We start from the raw sequence: 22,247 nt of genomic DNA, 5'->3' as shown, positions 1-22,247 counted from the left end.
GCTCGGACATCCAACTCCCATTTATGCGTGTATGTTGAAGGCACCTAAATAACCTGTGCCTGGGGCTGAATGTTAGTGTACGTGCTCAGCTTAGGATGGAGGGCTTTGAGGGGGTGGTTCAGAACATCCATTAACTGGGTAAGGAATCTCTGCTGTTGAAATCAGATGCTTCCAGTGAGATGGTATTTCTATGGAGGAGTGAATGAGCAGAGGAGGAAGACAGAGAAGAAAGCAGGAACGGAGCTGTTGTACAGGACCTTGGGTTATTATAAAATAGCTGGTCATGGCAAGTATTTGTGGAGTGATGGATTATAAGCCAGATACATTTCAATTAAAAGACAATATAGACCAAGGTAGGCTAGTAAGGAAGATTATTTTTTTTTAAAAGAGGAAGCTGTGATTAATTGAAGGAACTAATTAGCAAAGACAACTGATATCAGGATTTGCTTGTGTGTGTGAATTTTAACCATCTACAGAAAATATCTTAGATTTCTATTCTATGAAAGAAGAGAGAAAAACAAATAGAGAAGGATTACAAACATAGCTGGATGAATAACCCAGGGGTAAAAGATCCTAGGAGCAAACAGGGAACAGAGAAAGAAAAATGTAAAAATGGAAGCAAGGAAACTCTAAAAAGTTATAGAGGTAAAAGCAAGAATTTGCAAGCTCCAAGTGAACTACAGGCTTAGAAGTCTGTGAGAAAAGGATGAAATATTCACTGGTTATATAAAAAATGAAGAAGTGAGGAAGTTGAGCATTATGGGGTGAGCATTAAAGATATTATAACTTCATTTCCAAAACCTAAGTGAATGTCTTGCCTCTTTTTCAAGAACATGGGGAGAAAGCCAGTGATTAACGCAAATGAGGTTACCTACTTGGAGCTCAGGTGCTTATGAAATTATGAACAGATGACCTCCACCACAGGACTTTGAAAGAACTAGGAAACGACCCCAGGCTTGGTAACAAAGTTTTTCAATAAAATGCTCAAGTTGGAGGTGATATTACAGAAATGGAGAATAGCAAAGGTAACACCTGTGTTTTAGAAATGTGAAAAACGTGACATGGGAAACCATAGGCTTGTTAACCTGATCTCAATGAGCCACAGGTCCTCAGAATGAAAAAAAAAAAGTGGATAACATGTAAATGAGAGAAATGCATCATCCCAGACTAAACTGACCTTTCCTTGATAGGATAATTCATTTTTTGAGACAAAGGAATTTAAGAAAATCGTACCTATCTGAACTTAAGTGGACCATTTAAGAGGAGGCTACATGGGCAATTATTAGGTGAGCTGGAGAAGGGGATTAGCAGAAGAAATGTTACAAAGAACTGGCTAAAGATGAGACAAAAATGGTGCTAGTATTGAAAGGAAAGGCATTATAAGGGAGGCACTCTGTCTGACGTGGCTGGTGATTTAAATATTTTTTGCCAAAACAGAGGAGAATTAGAGTACATTTAATAAAATGGGATGTCGTTCAAGAATACTTAGGTTCTAATAACAAGAGTTTCTGCTGTCAGCCGAGAGCTTTTCTGAAGTGAATGGCTGAGAGAAAAGCCAGATGACTAGAAGCCACTGAAGTGAAGAAGCCATGAAAAAGACAAATGTGATCTTAAAAATGCCAGTATGTCCAACAAAAATAGGAAAGAAAGTACGCCATTGTAAAAGACATAAGTGAAATTTTAGGTGCAGTATCTCAATTAGCTACAGCTAGGTGTTTTTTTCTAGTTTAGCAGGTGACTAGGGTGCTTTATAGCACGTTAGATATGTTTGCTCAACTAACGGTGGTTTTGCTCACCCGTTTTCTTCATGTGACTCAAATTCTCTCCTTCACTCACACGATCCAGTAAATCCTGCCAGCACTGCCTGGCAATAGCCTGTCACCTTTGTCCCACCTCTGCTTTGTGCTTGATTTTATGTCCCAGATACCAACCGTGACTTGGCTGGGTAATGGTAAATGATAGGTGTGAAGTGACACTTTATATCTGTAACTGCAGTGAAAGTTATTTTAAAAGTGTCCCTGGCTCTCTTACTGATTGCATTACGGGGGGGTACAGATTACAGTGCACCTGAGGCACGCTGGAGGCGGTGGGCTTGGCTGGTTCCCACTCAGGCTTTTACCCTTCTCTTGTTCTCTCGCTCACCCATCACACCCTGATATGACACCGCAGGGAAAAAAAATAATCCACCTTGGCTGGCTTCGCAGACTGCCTTGATGAGGTGTTGTCATAAAACCATCCTAAAATCTTTGCTATCAAAGGTTAGCGTGTGAATTTGTGTTAGATGTTCCTGAACAACTTCATAGAAGAAAAAGACAAAGGATGTGTTCAGATTTTAGACCTTAAACTGAGACTCTTGAGATCAGGCCAGAAATAGCTATGAAATCACTACAGATGAAATTAATGGCTGGCACAAGGTTTGGTGCAAAGGTAAATCACAGGAGATTTATCTGCAGAGATCTGGCTCTCCTGGTACACTAGGCTTCTTAAAACAGAAAACATTAGAATAGAAGCCAAGAGCAAAACCTGGCAAAATTTAGCTACGAGAAACTCAAGCCCCACCTAAGAAATGAAGGACAGTCTCTTGGAACCAGTGACAAGCTCCCATTGCGAGTGTGTGGTAAGGAGATCTGAAAACGTACTTCTTGCTTGTATAAACAGGCCGGGGATGAGTAAGAAACTTGATTTCCCCCTGTGAAAGTGCATCTCGTGCTGGTAGTCACAACTTCAGAGTGGATGTCATGAGGGAGGAGACAATAAAGGAAAGCAATAAAAAATTAGTCAAGGGCGGGGGAAAATGCCTGCAAATGGGTGGTTGAGAGTTTAGCAAAGGACTGGGAAGTGACTGGACTAGAGTATGCAATTACGTGGAGTCAGTAAAAGGTGCTTCCACCTGATTGTGACACGTGATGGGAAGAGATACTTGAGAAAAGTGCAGGTCCCTGACCCTAGTGCCAGTGTATGTAGGAGAACTGGTATATGCAGTGCACAGGTGGCCCAACTATATGATCTAATGGTCCCTCTTGTTCCTAAATTCTGTTTCCTAAGTTCCTAAGTTCTTGTTTCCTAAATTCTGGGGCTCTGCTGACAAGACCACGAGCAGCTCTGAGGGAATTAGCTCTTCACCTTAATTTTCTGGCAGGCAGCTTAGGACCAATCTCTTTTATACATTACCTTTGATCTGCAATTTTACTTTTCTTTTTTTTTTTTCCGCCAGTGCTTAGCTGGCTGCATTGCCATTTCCTCAGGTAAAACCGTGTGGGCTCTGTTGTGCTGCACGGCTGGGGAGATGTGCTTCCCCTCTCGGCCCTTGCACAAAGCCCGAAGGTCAAAGCAGTTATGAGCTCCTCACTGGGACTGACTTGCTAATTATCAACTTCAATTTCATGCACTGTTTTTATCCATTTAGCTTCTAAAGAAATACTTTCATGCTGTATTTAACAGAAAAATTCCAGTTCATGCTCCCCAGCTCTTCAAATCTCCTTTGGCACAAGAGAAGAGATGCATTTTTCAGGAGGCTGAGAGACCTCTCTGTGCTGAGCTGTTACATTCACTCTTGGGTGTTATAACAGCAAGAATACATCGCATCTTTCACTGTCAGGGCTTTAAAACAGTTAGGTACTTCTACCTACATGTGTGCCACAGAAAAAGATGAGGATGAGGAGAGATCCAGTCCCAGATTTCTCCATTCAAGTCCTACCCCACAGTGGGACACGGAAGCCAGGCAAAGTGGCCTGCAGCCCCTGCTACAGTCAGCTGTGGGAGATGACAAGGGAGGATGCCTTCTGGAGGTTTCTCATTCTCCACAGACATTGTGGAGAGTGTGAGCTGCTGTGTTTTTAAATGACATCCCAAATTTAGGCAACTGAACTAGGTGTCAAAGGTAAGTTGGTAAATCGCGCAAGGACAAGAACGGGGATGGCATTCGGAAGTATCTCATAAATTACACTGGAATTTCATCAGACTTGCTTCTTTGAAGAGCGTCTTCTTAGGACCATGCATATGACAGGACAGAGTGTTTAATCCTAAGTATGTAGAAGTTTTAGCCCTGTTCCCTGGGTGCACTGAGGAGGAGGAACTCATTCCCTGCAGCACGCTGGTGGATGTGGCCAAGAAAGATTATGGGCAACCTCTGTCTGGCAGTGACCACAGTTCAGACTTGTGACCCTGATTTTCCTCCATTATGTCATCAGGATGATTATTTTTCCCCCATTCTGCCTGAAGACACGTTTCAGATCCAATCTGTCCCAGCTGAAACAGCTCAGCTTGGTCTGGCAAAGAGCAGCCAAAGGATTTCATTACACTGAATGTTTAACTCTGATGTTGAGTATCTGAATGAACCTTTCTTTCTCTCTATGTCTGCAAACATAATGCAGCCTCATTAACACCATCTTCCTCTACCTCCTCATCACAGCATTGCAGAAGGAGCCCTTGCCAACAGCATCATCAGCCAATAGTGGGAAAATCTCCATGGGGTTTCTTCAAGTCATGAACATGAAGGGGCAGAGAGGTTCCTGCTGCTCCCAGGAGGAGCTCCTCAGGTGCTAGTGCATCCAGAAGCTGAGACATCCCAGCATCGGCATAGGATGGAGCTAGGCTTGGAGGGACTTGGAGCTGGGTTGTGTCTGCACACACAGCACAATGATGCCTCCTCTCTCTCTGGTGGGTGGTCTTTACCGGGTCTTCTTCCCAAGGAAACTTCAAACAGAAAGCGTCAACGTTTTGCCCCTTTCTGTCCCTTACTGCAGAGAAAAGAGTCAAGCAGCATAGAGAGATGAATTAGCTCAGCATCAAGGCCCCTGTGGTTTCTTATTTTTTTAACCAAACGTCCAGACTTTGGAGGCTTTAGTAGATCCTCCTATTTCAGCACCATTTCAAAGCAAAACCAAGAGTCCTAGGGCTTACCTATGACCTAACTGCTCAAAAGTGCCATTTTGTTTCCCTTAAAATTCAGACTAAACAGTTTCAAGCCTCCAGAGAATTTACCTAGGCTTTGCCAGGTTCTGAATTAATCACATAAAAAAAAGCTAAATAATCTTTACTACAGTGACCGCCCATCCTGGTGCCTGAAGGAGAGGTGTTACCAGGGGCATCTAAACACAGAGGCAAAATTGCCTTGGGGTAGAACCCCCTCGACATCCCACGCAGCCCCTTTCCCCTCCCCACTGAGCAACACTATTTGAGAGTTTATTGCCTTGTCATTTTTTTGTGTATACTACCGGGGAATAAAGGATGAAGGAGAGGAATAATAGCGTGATGAACTGCTCCTGAAGACGGCGGTTGAAAACGGCAGTCCCTCCGCCGCAGCCCACCTTCCGCCCAGGCCCGCAGCAAGGGTTAACGAAATCAGAGTCGATCACAACAGTCCTCTGGAGCTGAGTGCTGAGTGCCTGTGTGCTGCTGCCGCTCAGCAGCTGTGGCCCGTGAAAGAAAGGTCTGAAGCTTTAACTGCGACAAGAAAACCTCCCCTGCAAAGAAAACGCAGAAGCAAAAAGGTGAGAGCTTAAACCCTGACACCGGTGACTCCTAGCCATGTCTCAATAAGGAAGGCAGATTGTCTGGCCAGCGTGCTATTCAGAGGTGATATCAAGTATTGATTTATTTCCAAGAAACCTTAATTACATTGTTCAAAGTCTTGAAAAAGAAGGACAGTCTTGGAGTTATCAGCAATCCGAGACCAGGCAGTAGATAACAAAACCCATCAGTGATTCTGAGCTGTTTTAATACACTTCTTGATATGTTTCTCAGAAAAAAAAAACCCAGAGGACAATCATCACCAGATATGCTCTTTTAATCTAACTAACCAGCGCTGTATGCTGGCATAAACTTGTTCCATTACCTCCTCACATTGTTGAGGCTTTATGCTTCACTTATCTGAACAGATGAGCAGATAACCTCTACTTCCAGAGCATCCATTGGATTTTTATGGTGTTTTGAATTAGTGATGCAAATCTAATTTTGCTGAAACAGACCAGGACTCCATTACTGAAGGAGCACTTTCTATTTGGATTAACAAGGCTGCATTGTGTCACTGCCTGATGTAAGGTGCAGAAGTGCCCAATTTATCAGAATATTAAATGCGAGAACCTGTTGTGGTTTCTCTCCAGCCTACAGAATGTACATTTGCAGGTCTGCAGCTGAACTCCCTTCATCAAACACCTCATTACCTTGGCAAAGTGAAGGGAAATAGCAACTTAAATACTTCAGGAATATACTGGTTATATATTAACCCATGAGTCTGCAGCCGTAGGAATCAGACAGGCACCACAGCGTATCTTTTGTTTAATAGAAAATCAAACCAGAAAAAAAATATATTCCTGTCGAGCTTGGGATGTTTCTCCTGACAGAAATGAGCATGAGGGAGAAGGAAGGGTGTTAGTAAGGAATTCAACCTACATCTATAGTGGGGTACCCGGGAGCATTTCTGAGGTGTGTGCTCCCACTCTGTGTTGAAATGAGACATGGGCATGTGCCACCCACCCCCTCAGGGTCTGGTGTCCCCAGTGGGTGTGAGGGCTGGACAAAAGTTCTGGCGTAGTCTGAAAAAGTCTCTCATCTGCACTTCCAAAGAAATACGATCCCACAGCATCCCCCACACTATCCCACTGGCCAATTATGAACAGAAACCGAGAAATCAAGGTTTTCTTTCTGGCTGAGTAAAAAGCTTTCGGAGTGACTTTGTAGAGTTACTCGTTCCTTTGTGGCTGGTCTATCCTATATAAACCAGTGTGGATAATTTCTATCTATTTAGCAAACATGTTTGAGGTGGAACGAACATTGGAAATTGCATATGGATACTCCAATCGGAGGAAGCACCTAAGTACACAGGAGTAATCTTTGGGGTGCTGCAAACCAACATGCCCTCCCTTGTGAGGCCCTGTCCATTTGCAGTGGGATGGCCAAAGAAAAGAGAACTAAATTACAAAATATCTCTGTGCAGTGGGGAAAATGCATAATCCCCATGGCACAGGATGACAAGGAACAGGGTACACATCGGTTGAGGCTTCAGAACTAATGTTTAAGCTGTAAAACCCTCCTCTTCCTCAGAGGTGTCATTACACAGAAATTCTGCACATCTCAAACCAGAAAATGCTCCCAGTTTAATCTGGAAAGCCTTTGTCATTGTTAACATTTTAGCTGCCACCAACAGGGAAGGGTTGCCAACAATCAGCTGAGCAGCTGCCCCACGGACTGAAGAAGCTGGGTGGGATGGCAAACTCTCAGTTTGTGGTTCATGTGCTGTAAAGCTCTGCTCTGTTAGGACTGGTGTACCCGCCACCATGCATAGGAAATAACGATGCAGTGGACGGCTGTCTGCAAACCCAGAGCTGTTATGCAAGACTTAATTTTCCAGAGAACTGTAAACTTCAGTGAACTGTGTATCTTCTCTCTGTTGTTTCTGTGGCTATTGATTTATCTATCCATCCATCCACCCAAAAGTAACTCACAGCTAGAGACTTCTCAAACGCTGTACGAGTGTTTCCATGTCCCTATTTCCATTCTGCCAGGAGTTATTATTCTGGCAGTTCACAAAACTCTTTGTCAGTCTCTATAAAGAACTTAATTGTGCAGAACAGATAGTTATTTGCTGGTGGCACTCTGCCTACCGATTATGAGGATGGCCAAAAATTACCAGCAACTTACTTTTGGGGTAAAATTTGCAACATAAACTGTGGATTTTTATTTCACTGGAGCAAAAATCACTGCATTTTCAAAATGTGTCTTCATTTGTATGTACTGCAAATCACCCACGTAACCAAAGGGGAGAGCTACTGCAGCAAACCATATCGGGCTACAAACAACGGGAAGGAAAAGGGTCTTCTTGTTACAGAAGTGATGGGAGCAGGTATATTTCAAGGCCCTTTGTTGCTTCTAGTCTGCCCTACAGCAGACTCTATAGGGATGCAAGGAGCAGAGGGGATCCTCAAAGACACCTAAATCCCACTTTAAATCCCTTAGAAGTTCCTTAACAGTGTAGAAACATTTGAGCATCTCAGGAAGTCCTGCCTGTGCCAGTGAGCTTTGAAGACCTGACCTTCAGGGTCGTTGGCCTGGATCCTTAGGCACGTATAACTCCCACTGAAATGGCACTACACAGGAGTTAGTGAGGTGATGAAGTGAACCTCTGGTGTCAGTTCCTCATGTTTACTGTCTAACCCAAAAAGGTATGGGGACATAATTGGGGCACTACCAATTGCAAATCATTATGTGAGATCAGCATTGGAGGCCAAACCCAAAGCAGGCAGATCTAACGATTCATCACTCAAAGAGAGTGAGCAATAAAATGTTCTTGATCTTTGAAGATATTATATGCTCATACACTTGCATAAAAGAGTGTCTTCAGGGGGTGCAATTATTTTAATGATGTCCCTAAACTGGATCTGGGCATGTGCAAGTGGCAAGCTGTATTTCTGCAAGTGCTTCAGACGTTTCAAATTAATATATTTTTGGAATTTGTTGTTGTCCTGACAACATTAATTCAGATGGCATCCTGGCAGATCAGGTCTGAGTAGAGTACAATCTAGTGCCTGTGGAGGTCAAACAAAGCAGTTAGCAATTTTTGCTTGAAGAAAGGAGCCCATGGAAAGATGCAGTCTTCTTTTTGGTGGTGGCTAAAGATGCATTTGATCCTTAGCCAGCCTTAATCTGTCTATGATGTGGAGGATTTCCCTCAAGACAAGTTTGTATTATGCAGAAATGACTAAGCATGAGCTGCCTCCTCTTCTTTCTTGTACCTGGTGTGATTTCCATTTGTACCTATGCTGGGCAGAGGTACAAGACTACCCGAGCAGCAGCACAGCTTTTCTTCACTCATTTGGTCTAAGTGCAAATAACTGTATGAATTAAAAAAATCAGAAGAGTTAGGCCATGTGTTACATTTTGTTCCCAGTCTTAAGGCTCTGAAGAATAAATGAAAACTATGTTTTCTGAAACCATGACTCTTATCTTAAATGCCCAAGATGAATTTCTCTGTTCCCTTCCTTCCTCCCCTACAGCCTTTTGGGCTCAACTGCCTGAAATGTTTCTTATCTCAGTTCCTAAAATGGACCATATCTCCTTCCCGACTCCTCTTTCTCACCAGCACTTGCACAGCCGTCCCTCTCCGTGGCAGGAAGCCCCAGAGGGGTCTGGTCTCATGATGATTGGCAGAAGAATCAAGTTTAATTTCTGGTCTGAATTCACTGCTGACCCTGCTTTGACTATCTCTTGAGTTTCTTTCCAACCTGAATGTTTCTCTGAGATGGTGATTCATGTGTTACGAGGAGAAACCCCGAGTCTCTGACTGGCCTGTCTGCAGGGAAGCTGTCACTTCACAACTTCTCTGCAATCACACTCTGGCATTAAGGGAAAATATGCATGCAGATCATTGCACACAGAAAGTATGGTCAGGAGCACAGCTGCCTAAAACCAGCCTTTTGGAAAGGCGATAGTGTCTGCCCTGAGAGAAATGTTGCCTGGTACCTTGCTCTTGTCAATCCTTTAAACGCTGGGAGAGATGCCCCCACTGCAGTCCTGGGAGAGCTGCAAGACGGAAAGACATACAGGACTCCTCTGAAATCAGCTACGTGTGGATTTTATTGCAATACAAAACTTTGGGAGCTGTAGTGGCCACTGTAGTATGCATGCTAGAAAAGCGGCTGAGGGAAACAGTCCAGTTGTAAACACTCATAACGCCCCCGCGTCCAAAGCAGTCAGGAACACAGGCCCAGAAACCACTTACGCTGTGAAAAGGAAAGGAACAAAAACAAATGGCCTCAGGGCTTGCTTTCGTACAGTTTAGAAGCAGACTTCCTGTACGATAAAGAAAACTGCTGTGGAGTTTACGGTTTCATCCTGACCTCCTTGTACCTCCAGGTTCCCAGGAACTTCAGCGGTGATTTGCAGAAGGGACCAGCTCCTCTGTCGTGGCCCAGGTGCCTACGTTTGCGTTATGTTAATTCATGTACTCAGCGCCAAGACATTTTTCAATCACCTGTTCTGCTGATGATGTAAATATAAAGTCAGGAGTGGAAAGGCACCAAATTAGCTAAGTGGTTCTCTTCATTTGAGGATGACCTGTGATTCCCACTCCTCTGAGAAAAACATGGCATTCTGCAGAAGGCTGAGAAATAAGGTTATACCAAGTCATTTGCTAAAATCCTTTTGAACTCCCGCTAAGATTTGGAACTGAGAAGCCAATTTAAATTCATCCCATTTCACCCATTGCTAATTTTATTTATGCTGCAATACTTTCAAATAATATTTAACCGGCATGCAAGCAATAGATGTGCAGATGGTAGGTGGGTAGAAGGATAATTTATGACCCAGAGCAAGCTATAAGCCAGCTTTACCAGTTGTAAACGATGCCCCGTGTGTTTCAGACCTTTGACACTTTAAACTCTAATTAACATATATGATGATTTAGCCCACAAACCAATTCCACCCTGAAACAATGCATTTCCTCGATTAAAGGGTTTCTTAAGGGAATATTTAATGTAACATATAGCAGTAAAATCCTTTTACTTAGCAAATAATTCCAGATTTCTCCTTTTTAAACTAGATTTTTAAAAAGTAATAATAAAATATTAGAAATGCGAAAGTGCATAGAATAAAAATATTTAAGCCTTTCTTGGAAAAATAGAAAGATCACATAGGCAGCTGGACATATTTTCAGGTATGTGAATGCATGCCATTACTTCATGGAAACCAGGATATGCAGCACTGGAAGGGATCTCAAGATGTTTTCTGGGCTGAGTATTCCCAGACTGTGAGACATTCATCGCTGAAGATACATAAAGCCATTTCTAGAATGTTCGTGAAGGCATCTCACTTATTTCTTGAGATAAACCTACCCATGTAGGCAGTTGCAACAAAACCACTAGGTAATGCTGAAAAAACGGGCAACAATAAAGATACTAGGAGTGTGGGAGAGTGGTGGGAAAATAGGGAGCATGGCACTGGGAACTTAATTTGAATTGGGTGGGTATAAGTGATAAGAAGAGGATTAAAGGGCAGAGGCAACTCTCTTGTTCATGACACTGTTGCGACACTAGCAAACTCACCCCAAAATCTCTTAGGAGACTGGTCCCTAACCAGTTCTTAGAAAACCCAGTGAAGGTGATTGCTGTAATACTTTAGCCTTTTTCTTTCCAATACATTTCCTGCTTATGCCCTATTTCTTAGAGCTTGATGTAGAAAAGTGTGATGCAGGGGAATTCAAACAGGTTTCTCTGCAAGAGCCTGCCTGGACAGCATCAATTTTCCTGGCTCTGCTCATGCATCTGTGAGCTACCCAGTGTGGCTGGTTTGGTCTCTGTGCAATGACAGAAATGGAGATCTCCTCTCCAGTCCACATCACGGCTTTCGCCTGCTCTCCCTCTTCTTTGCCCCAGGTTCCTGTGGGCTCTGCTTCAGTCATGTCACCGGATTCAACGCCTACACTTCTCAGGGCTAGAAATCCGGCTCAGGTCAGTGTGTTCCCCAGAGGTCCCTCAATTTACCTCTGGGCATAGTGATATTTGAATGCTATTATGTGAAACAGCACGTCTGTGCAGTGGCTCTGCTGGTAGAGGAGGTACCAAACAGAGTGACAAACTCAATGAGGTCTTTGCAACAGCAGCAGCAACCCCAGGCCTTAGTGGGTGCTTCGGGGAACTCATAGCGTGTTACCTTTGCTCTCAGAAAGCTGTGAGATATGCCCCTGTGGAGGGACAGGACCAAAAACCATAGAGGTGAGACACAGCAAGGGGTCAACTTGGTCGTTCAGACCAGATACAAATGTTTTCTAACTACCGTCTCTCCTTCATTCTTGCATTTACACACTTCTGATGTCCTTTTATTTTAGTCACTGTCTCTGTCAATATCGTGTTTAAGCACCTAATAGTGCTTTTTTCTTTCTTTAAAGAAGACTGCATTGATATCCAAGCCTTACAGACGTTTTTGGTTTTTTCTGAAAGTATTTTCTTTCAGTGGCTTTTAAGTATAAGCCTCAGTCTCACTTCCTCCTTTGTATTCCCTTTTCATTCTCCAATTCTGATGTTTGCAGTGATTTCTAATTTTTTGCCCTCTTTCAACATTTCGTGTTGCATTTATGCATACCGAACTGGAGCCCGCTAGCAGTACAGCTATGTTTCTTAACTACCTTTTGCAGACTCTGTGATATTAGTTTATGGGCCATACGCTGAACGCTGCTGCACTACCCTCTTCTCTCTGTTTTACTAACAGCAAAATTTGACTCATTTTCACCTGAGATTGTGTGTGCTACAAAACACCATGGGAGCAGAGCTTGCCAGAAAATGCCTGAAGAATCCAGAAATTATGTGGAATAGTCTTTTTTCAAAAAAAAATAAAAAAAAAAGTTACTTTGAATCAGCTTTGGTGCCGTAAAGGCTTTACCCAATTTACGCTGGGCGCTCATTATTTTATTAAGACCCACATGTATTTAAACAGCTCCATTCACAGGAACCCGGGGATGGGAATGCAGACATCGGTGCTGAGTGCTTCTTGGGCCTGAAGGAGGTCGGCGGTAGCTTTCTCCATGAGTCAGCCGTGCTGGAAATGACAGCCAGGTTCTTGCCTTGTCCTTCCCGTGACACAGCAATCCAGGAGGCAGAAAAACCAGCAGCACTCATAAGCCCGTGTTCTCTGTGCCCATCCTCAAGTGGTCGGTGGAGATGAGATTGCTCAGCTCAGCAGCTGCCTGTTTTTTCCTGCCAAGTGGAAACGGGCCCTATGGCTTTCGCGCAGGCAGGCTTTACCTTGGCTATGTCCCTTTAAATCAAAGCGTTTGCAATTCGGTACAAGCAAAGTATAAGTACAATGAAAGCCAGGAGTCCCTTTCAATATGGAAATGTTTCCCCGAGTGACTCAAATTAAATTTCATAAGAAGAAATCCATAGTTCCATGAAATTTATAGATGCATTATAAAAAAGAAGTATGTTGCAGGTTACTTGATTTACTGTTGATTCTTTGGGCAGCACTCAGCAGAGTAAAGGAGGAATGTGATTTGGAAATACACTGGAGGGGATTCAGCAGTATGCTGGCAGCATCAAGTTTCATCCAATTTGAGGGGATTTTCACTCTCCTTGGATACTGTAACTAGCTGGGCTTACTATCAAATTACATTTTGCTGGATCTCCTGTAAATCTCAGAACTAGTGAAAATAAATGCAAATATAGTGAATTTTACCTCATTTGTGCTGCCATTAAGCTTTCAGTTATTCTGACATAATTTGTTTCTCTTTTACTGTCTCTGTTTTTATGGGTTGTCCATGGAGACCAAAGCTTCTATACTGCAGGAGGACACACACAAGAACAGTCCACAGGGGAGTAATCAGAAGAGCGACACTATTTGGATTTCAAATGAAGCCTTTGTCTGTGGCCAGTTACTGGGTCTGTGCAGGCACGAAGGTGAAGCCCGCCTGAAGTGTTAAGACTAAAGAAAGGCTATGGGAGTTTTGAGCGTATCCAGGCCCTTGGACAACACCTTGTGTTTGAAACCAGCACACCCCCACCTCAGAGCTATGGTAGGTTCATACGTCCTTAGTGCTGAGCACAGCATCAGAGACAGGCACCCGGTTACACAATAGGTACTGCTGCCCCATATGGTGTAAAGTGGCATTAAAGATAAGGGGGAGCCTGGGTGACTCTTTCTGCCCACTGTGGTGGATGTAGTCAGGAAAAAAAGAAAAAAAAAAAGAAAGTATTTCTCATTGATGGAACGTACCAGAAGGCAATCTGTGTGTGAAGAATAAGGATTATGGATGAAAGGTCCTTAAGAACTGGTGCTATCCCAAGTTACGTCTACAGAAATGGTGCAGATACTTGAATATTGGCTCTTTCCATAATCCAGAGTGGATGGACTCGCGCTCCTTGTGAGTTTACCATCACATTAGTGGAGCAGACTTGTATTGGCTGACTTGAGTAGAGTGAGCAAGTGACCATCTTTGCTTGTCTGACCAGACATGTCCTCCATCATCCTTTCATTTTTAGAAATGCCAGAGATTTCTCCAAGTCTTGCAAGCCAAGCCAAGCTCACGAAAGGCCGGCTGAATGCACCATTGCCACAAGGACCACCCTGTAACCAAGGCAGTATGTAGCATTGCCCCCTGTTTTCTCACCTCCTCCGCTCTGCAGGTTTTGTAATGATGGTGTTTTGCATAGCCTCTTGGACCGTCTCTGCTCCACACCCACACCTGGACCCATGGGCAGCAGACAAGCTGGTGGGAAGGACATTATCAGCGAAAAAGGCATGGTTGCACTCTCGCTATTCCTTGAATCTTCCTATTATTCCTTCTACTTTCCCTCCCCTCACTCAGATGGGAAAATATTAGTCCTTTGGAGGCAACTGCAACCACAGGAGTGCTAGGCATTCTATTTTGCCTCTAACAGAGTTCCCTAATGAACCTCCGATTTACCTGGGCTCCTTGCTGGGAGAGTAAATCCAGGTCTGTCTGTACTCTATTTTCATTAAAAAACCGTCCTGCAATGTCATCTGCAAACAGAGAATGGGAGATAAACTGCGCTGTAGAGTTTTAAAACAAATGGTCAGCTGTTGGCAGGCAGCGCCATGTGAAGGCGAAGTACCAGGAAGGCTGTAAGAGATGGTGAGAGCATGACACCAGCAGCCTGCCTTTGCTAGGAAGAAAGGTTGGCTCCCCCAGAGCCAAAGGAGTCTTACCGTAGTAATCGCGCGCAGCCGTGCTTGCTTAACGTAGCGTGCAAAAAATGTGCAAAAGCAAGCCATGAAGCCTGCTGCAGAGATATGGGTAAGCAGACACTTGAAAAGGCTGGGTGCTTGTTAATGTTTAACAAGCGAGTCCTCATCTGACTCAGTGGTGTTGAGCTTTATTTATCTAATCCCTAAATTCACCAAGGGAAAAAAGAACTCTCTTTATTAAGCTACGATAAATAAGTAAAGAGGAGGACCTGGAAGAATCTTCCTGAGTTTATTCTGTTTCATAGTAAAGGAGCCTTTTCTACACAGCTTTTCCTTTATGAGATGAAGCAATATTTTAGAGTGGTTTAAGCAAATCTTCTTACATCAAATATGATGGTGAAAGGGGTAAAATGTGTCTATCCTGGGGTTTGCAAATGGATTTGAGAATTACCATTTCTGCCAGACTCATCTGTGGTGGAACCTGGGAACAAGAGAGGAGGCACCTTTTTGAGCCAGCGTTAGTTTAATTTTAGACAGGGACTCATCATTCGAATCTAAGGCCAAACCATGCCTTAAAGGAATATTGCTGTGGGAAATGTGTAGCTTCTCTAGATACTTTTGGATAATCAGACTCCTCTCCTATTCTGTGGAAAATATAGGCTTATCCCTTCTACTGAAAATAATTTTTGTGTAATTCTACTGGTTTGTTCTCCCAATTCAGGCAGCAGGGCAAAGACGTTCTCCATGTGGGTTGACACCAAAACCCTGGCTGACCAAAGAGTTTCTGCCAAACTGAGTCAGACAACGAGTCTCAACCAAGTCTACTGGAGCAGGATCCAAAGAGTCACATTCAGGGCTCAGATTTTTGGGTTTATTTGAAGTCCTACTTTCATGGCCCAGCTCAGACAGAGCTATTTATCAGAGTCACAGCTATTTATAGCCACGCTTCATTAAACCTATGTCGAAAGTGGTACCACAAATGGTCTTACTTGGAAGCAGTCTGTGCTGCGGGACACGATCCCCTGAGAAGCAGGATGGAGAAATCTCACCCCCATCAGCGGGAGAATCCTCTATTCCTGTATCTGCTTTAACGGGGGTTTATAAATGAAGCCAGGAATGCTATTTTTAGGCTAGGGCACTAGGAACTCCGCTAAGTTTGTTTAATACAGAACAGTCATTTCCTTTAGAAATCCATGCACGGTTTTACAACCTGACTGCCCATCCGTACCTCAGCTAACGTTGGGAGTTTTTTTCAGGTTCTGACTTTCATCTTTTCTGGTTGCTGTGGTGACAGCAATACAAACATCTCCGAAGGATGAGCTACTTCCCTTGGAAGAAGAACGTCTTACTGTATGCACCAGGACTGCAGAAATGTTTAATGTAATTTTGACCACATGGTAAGCTAGTTTAGTGGGTCATAAAGTAGAAAACGCCATCTGGGGCCAAGGTCGTGTCAGCTCCATCGAGGGAACATTTTATTTTACTTTCTTCCATTCTGAAGACCACATTTTGTTTCTCACTCAGGCCAAATCAGGGGCATAACTTATGAAGAGTGTTTTGCAATCTAAATAGCTATTTATAGATTAAGCAAGTGGAATATTTACTGCCAAAAGAAGTTTCTCCTCAGATTCAGATCTAAATCACCCTGATTATATACTTTCAGAAAGGTGTTCCAGCCCTTTATCCTCCTCTTCATAACATTTTCCACATAGGAGCGTGACCAAAACATCTCAGACCCTTTGGAGGTGCTGCTAACAGTCCTGATGATAGCTGTTAGCGTGCACCATAAATGCAATTCCACATCCGATGAAACTGGGAAAGACTGTGCAAATAACATGAGAGATGAGTGCCAGGGCCCAGAAAGGGCCTTTGCATGGACTGCATGGTACCCTGTCCCGTGCTTAGACTGCTTGAACATAACATTCTTTCACAGCAAATACGTAATACAAAACGCTGGTCTGCAAAGCAGCTCGATCAACAAAGATCTTGCAATGTCCCTGGCTGGAATAGCATGTCAGTGTTGGATACCGGATGGTACAACAGCAACATTCCCGCCTCTGGAGTCTTTACGGGGTTAAAAAATCTCAAACTCTGCATGGGGGTGGGTTTCTTCTGGCGCTTTTGCATTACTTTCCTGTGGGAGGGAATAGCTGGACTATAGTTGTACCCGGAAAAAAAAAATACGTTTCCTGCAAATAAATATTCAAGTTGGTGTCAGGAGGAAAATCCTTGCAATATAAAGAGAGGCAGCCTCATCCACTGTAATTTAGAGTTGAACCCAGGGCACTGTAGCTTCTTTTTTTCAGCATGTAAAGAGTTAAAGCAATATGTTTTCAAATGCCCCTAACTGCAGTCTCACCTCCTCCCACTCCAGGTTTCTGCCCTGTATTCTGGCACTGCAACTGGTGACGGAAGACTCCGCAGGAAAACAGAAAGAGCAATATTATTAGCATTTGGAAAATGTAAGAATAAACTTTGTTCCCTTAGGGAATCGTTTGAGTGACACAATGGAAAAAAGCCCGGGGGCATGTCTTCCTGCACCCTCTGCCTCCACCACCAGTGCAAAGGCCCCTGGGCTTCTGATGGAATTAAGTCTACATTTCGTGTTGCACAAGCAGGGCATGTCTTGAAGAGATCTTTCTGAACCATGAATATCCCAAATCTACCTGGTGCTGTTCACTAATAGGGAATTAAATTCACCCTGTGTCCAGTTTGGCAGCAAATATTCTGAATTTATCTTTGCAGTTCTGAGATTCATAATTTTAGAATAAATTCTAAAAAAACCCGCCAACCTAATAAGTGAAATGTTTTATTCAATATTGTCTCCAAGATAGAAAAATAAAACCTGCAACAACATTCTTGGATATATGTACATGCAAGCATAGATCGTGTATTATTAATATATTTACTGCCTGTACAACATCGAGGCAGCTATATAGGGTAAAAATGAACATGCTACTCAGAGGCTTAGAGTATTTTGGAAGTAAGTCTAAAGGTAGCTCCAAGAAGGTTTCAGTTTGGCAGTGAAGTACTTGTAAATCTCCTTATATATTTGTGAAAATGGCAGTTAGAAGGTGGCTTTTTGAAATTTACTTGGCGAAAGTTTTAACAGCAGCAGCTGTCCAAACACGCTGCGAGACCCCTCTACACAAATATACATCATCTACTGAATTTTTGGATTGGTATTTTATTTACAAGCAAATCCGGTTGCTCTTGCACTCCCGTCACATACTGCATTTTACAGACGGTTGTGGGTTTTTTTTCATTTTAAAGAGCTTTTGGGGTTTCTGAGAGGGAGAATGGCAAGACTGAAGTAGAAATGAGAAAAGCTGACGTGCCAGTGCTCAACATAGCAGTTTTGTATTTACCATGAGTTCACTGCTTTCTAAAGATCCACAAAAAAACCTAAGGCAGAGGGTGCATAGCAGTTCGGGGCAGAGAAGTAACCCTGATTTTGTATGCGTGCAAATATTGGAGAGCTATGTTACAGCAGTACAGCTGGTGACTGTCCCCAGTTTAACCACACCAAAGGCCACCTTCGCCATCAGCCTCTGACCCGTGCTCCTCATCAGGTCTCATAGCCCCAACCCCAGAAAGCAGCAACCCAAGTCCCAGGGCATCACGCTGGCGTGGCACCCAGACAGCCCTGCTTGGAGGCTCCTGCTGCGTGCTCATCCCTCGTACAGACCGCATTTCCCCTTCTCTGGCCAGCTCTTCTCTTCCACATGCAACCACTAGTCTGGGGGAGGCGAGAGGGGCCAAGTCATCAGCACCCTGCCTTTGATGGGCTCCTGACTCTTAGCTTTGCCAATGGGAAATGCCAAAAGTACTGGCAGGTTGGTGGTAACTAACTCAGATGATATTGGGTCCTATTTAGGTGGTTTTGCATCTTTGTGAGCCTTCCAGGACAAAGAGGATCTTTATTTAATCAGTGCTTGAGAAACACCTTGAGACCAGGCTGGATGTATACGAGTGTTGAAATAGTTGTCACTTAGACTAAGCCCTTCACACTGCTGCTGGGACGTATCAAATCAAGTCAGACCGTCACCAACTCAAAAGTACTGGAGTACCCACACTGGCTAGAAAGGGCTCCAGGCTGTGCTGAGAACTTGACTCTGGGAATCAGCTAGTTTTGACACATAGAGCTGATTAAAATAATTCCCTCTGATGTTCACATTTCTGTCTCTCACACAGATGCTTTGGCAGAGTTTTTTTCAGACCTTAAACTTTCATCTCAGTCAGATGTACTAATGCGATGGGAACATTTTGCACCTGCTGGGGTAACCAATGACTAACGCCAGCCCAACTGCAAATAAGCACCATTCAAAAATCCCTACTGACGTTTCGCTGCTGCTATTGGCTCCTCTATTTCTTACAACCTTTTTACTATCCAGTCACACCATGTATCTTCTTTGCTATCCAGCCGTACCTCTCCGCTGCTCTAGCCCAGGCCCTTGATCATTGCTGTGCTTGGGAATCGTCCAGAGCTGGTAAGGGCTGCAGACAAGACCTAGAGCCAAGAGGCTCCCCTGGGAGTTTTATGGATCTACTGGATGGAGAGGGACAGAGTGGGTAAGAGATTATGTCCTTTCATGGATAAGGGCCCTTAGGTTTCTGTGGTGTGACCCTTTGGCAGCAGTGCTCCCGTGATTTCTCCCTCATACAGCAGCTCTTGTGCCCCCCAGCTGGAAATGCTCTGTCTCTCACAGCGTCTTGTACAGTGATTCGGGGAATCACCCAAGATCTCCTTTTAGGAGGGTTGGCTGGTGCAGAGCTAGTCCTGTGTATGCAAAAGGAGGGCCCAAGCTCAGGCATCTCCCAGGGGATCCATGGGGTGAGATGAGGCTTGAAAGAGACTCTGGTTCTTGGACAAATGAAGTAAGAAAATAACCAGCCTATTCCCCCATTTTCTGAGGGGCTCCACTGAATCAGCAAGGCCACATCCAACTATTCCAATAACCACTAAGAATATAACTGCTTCAGGAATAACAGAAAAAAAATAACTTAAACAAGGAAAGGAGGAAGCAGAAATGCTTCCAGAAAAAACAGGAAGAGAACAACGCAGTAAATTCTGTAAAGAGAAGATGAAACAAGTGAGCCAGGGTCATACAAACATCAGCATTAGTCAGTCTGTTGCTGAGAAACTGAGAATACGTCTGGTCTAACTCCCACCAGACATGAGTGGTGGGTTTCACAGGAGGCATGAAAGCTCAGTAAGAAGTAGCATTAGGTTTAAGAGTAAATTTTCAGATGGAATTAAAATTAAGGCATTGAATCATCTCCAAAAGTGTCATTTTGCTCCCACCCCATCACATTTCCCATGCTGTTGTCCAAGGTTTTACTTATATGAAAGCAAGAGTTGTCTGAAGACCATCAAGTAGTCAGCTTGGTGGCATTTGAGCATGGACTCAACGTGATCCTTCACATACTTTTCCTATCCATGGAGCTGAGACTTAACACTTTCAAGGAAATAAAAAGATTTATGGATTAGACATCCAGGTATGCTCCCACTCAGGTAGCCCCATGTTCTCTCTGTCCTGTCTTGGCTCAGACACCTTGGAGAACAGCATTGAGGTAACCATGGTGACTAGTGCCTTAAAATGGTTATAGTCATGATTATTTGAAACAAACAGCTGCGTAAGTCTGGCCTAAACCTAATGAAATCCTCCCAAGTCTGGCAACCTAAAAATAGAAAAACCAAAAAAAAAGAACAAACAAAAAAAAAGCCATCCACCTACTCAAAATAAGTTCTGCCTCAAAGACAGGAGAATTTGTGCTTTGCAGCTAAATCTAAATTCTGCTTCTCCAGGAGACACGGCCTTTGTGTCACAAGTTCATTGTTATATTTTTAGACCCAGACACTGAAAGGTAGGGCCCAATATAAACCTCATTGTACTTTGGCAGTGAACAGGAAGCAAATGATACTTTACTGAGGTCAAGCTCAATTCGAGTTCTCTGAAAGGCTGGGATTTGTTCATTCATTTGTTTGTTTTGTTTTTCCCAGACATTATAGTTTTCTCATTACCCTCCTTCACAGGAAGTTTTTAATAGCTCTTCATGTGGCTATTATGGTAGTCACAGTGTGTAGGTGTTTAAAGGCTTTAAGTGACTTTCTGGAAGAGCATCAAGGTTGGGTTAAATAACCACTCTGCTCTTTTAACCTGGGTCTTCTGCTACTGCAAGCCCAAAGTCATCCTTTTGGGGTCAAGATGTCAATATCCGCAGCTGCATTTTGTTTTTGAGAAAGGTGCTTGCACACCCACGAGCACTTGCTGTTACGAATAACACAGAGCTGTAGGGTACAGAAACAAAAAGGAGACATTATGCAAGGTCTGGATCAGGAGTTTGTGTGCAGGACCATCTCCATCTTACCACGTACTGGCAATACAGCCGTATCTCTGGCTATCTAAGGAGATGTGTTTGTGAGGGGAGAGTGTGTTTTCCTGTGCTCCTTGGATCCCACCAGGATCCATCCAGCTCCATCCTTCCAGCTCCATTTATGTATTTCTTATGTCCTGAGCATACAAGAGGACCTTCAACGTCCCATGTGTAAAAACCAGTCATTATAATGAGGTGTTGATGTGTCTGGAGCGCTACCTGCTACTATAGTAGAAATGATTAACAGTGATAGATCATTTTCCACACCCACATAGATAATAGCATCTCTCCCGGGATGGCTGACAATCTAATTGTGGCAGAATGCAGGGAGGCCTGAAGCACATTTCATTAGTCGTTATTGACTGGGCTACTCTGTCTCGTCCTTCAGAAAGAAAAAAAAATCACAAAAACCACCTGACAGGAAAAAGGAAAAGCGTGTGCAGTACTTTAGAAAAATCAGTGCAGACATAATCAAAGATAACAATGCAGCAGCAAGTCGGTGCAACCTACTGGCATTCTCTTGTTCCACTGTGCACGACAACATATTTTCCCCAAGAGACATCTTTGGAGGTGCAAAAGTTCACCTGCAGCCTGGTAATTCACTTTGAGACAGGACTGTGATCACTTAATGGACTCTTCTTGTACTGGCTGCTATGGTAACTGCTGCATCACGCTCTCTATAGGCTTGTTTTGGAGGAGAGTGTAAACTACGAGGGCAAATCTCAGATGAGTTTGTTACTGGAATCGAAATCCCAGGGCGGGCTTGCAAGTCTACACGTGGCCTTGGCCCACAGTGCTCTCCTTTTATGGCCATGCTTGCTCATTTGGCTTAATTTTAAACCCAGTCCTTTAGCATTGTGTGCTCAAAAACACTTCTTAGAATTGAAGTCTTTGGAGTTTGGGCTGGGTTGGAGGCACATGTGGGAAGTGTTAAAAAAAAAAAAAAGACAGAGAAAATCCTAAAAGATGAGACAAACAGAGCAGAGACTGGGTTAAAACACTCAGCCCATCTGGCCTGGTCATCAAGCTCAAAGGCTGCAGAAGCAAAGCCCTCTCCAAAAACAAGCAAAGAAATGTCCTCAGGAGCTGGGAAAAGGAGCTATGAAATCTCAACCAAATGTAACCAAAGCAGCGGTGAACGGGCGAACAGTCTGGAGCAACAATGCAGAGACCTGGGAGTGGAGATTTCTCATCCATCTTTTTGGTGAAAGCCTTACCATGAAAGGTGACATTCG

Source organism: Chroicocephalus ridibundus, chromosome 1 (assembly GCF_963924245.1).
Source record: "Chroicocephalus ridibundus chromosome 1, bChrRid1.1, whole genome shotgun sequence".
NCBI lineage: Eukaryota > Metazoa > Chordata > Aves > Charadriiformes > Laridae > Chroicocephalus > Chroicocephalus ridibundus.
The sequence above is the reverse complement of the archived record's forward strand: the minus strand, read 5'-3'. Positions refer to the sequence as shown.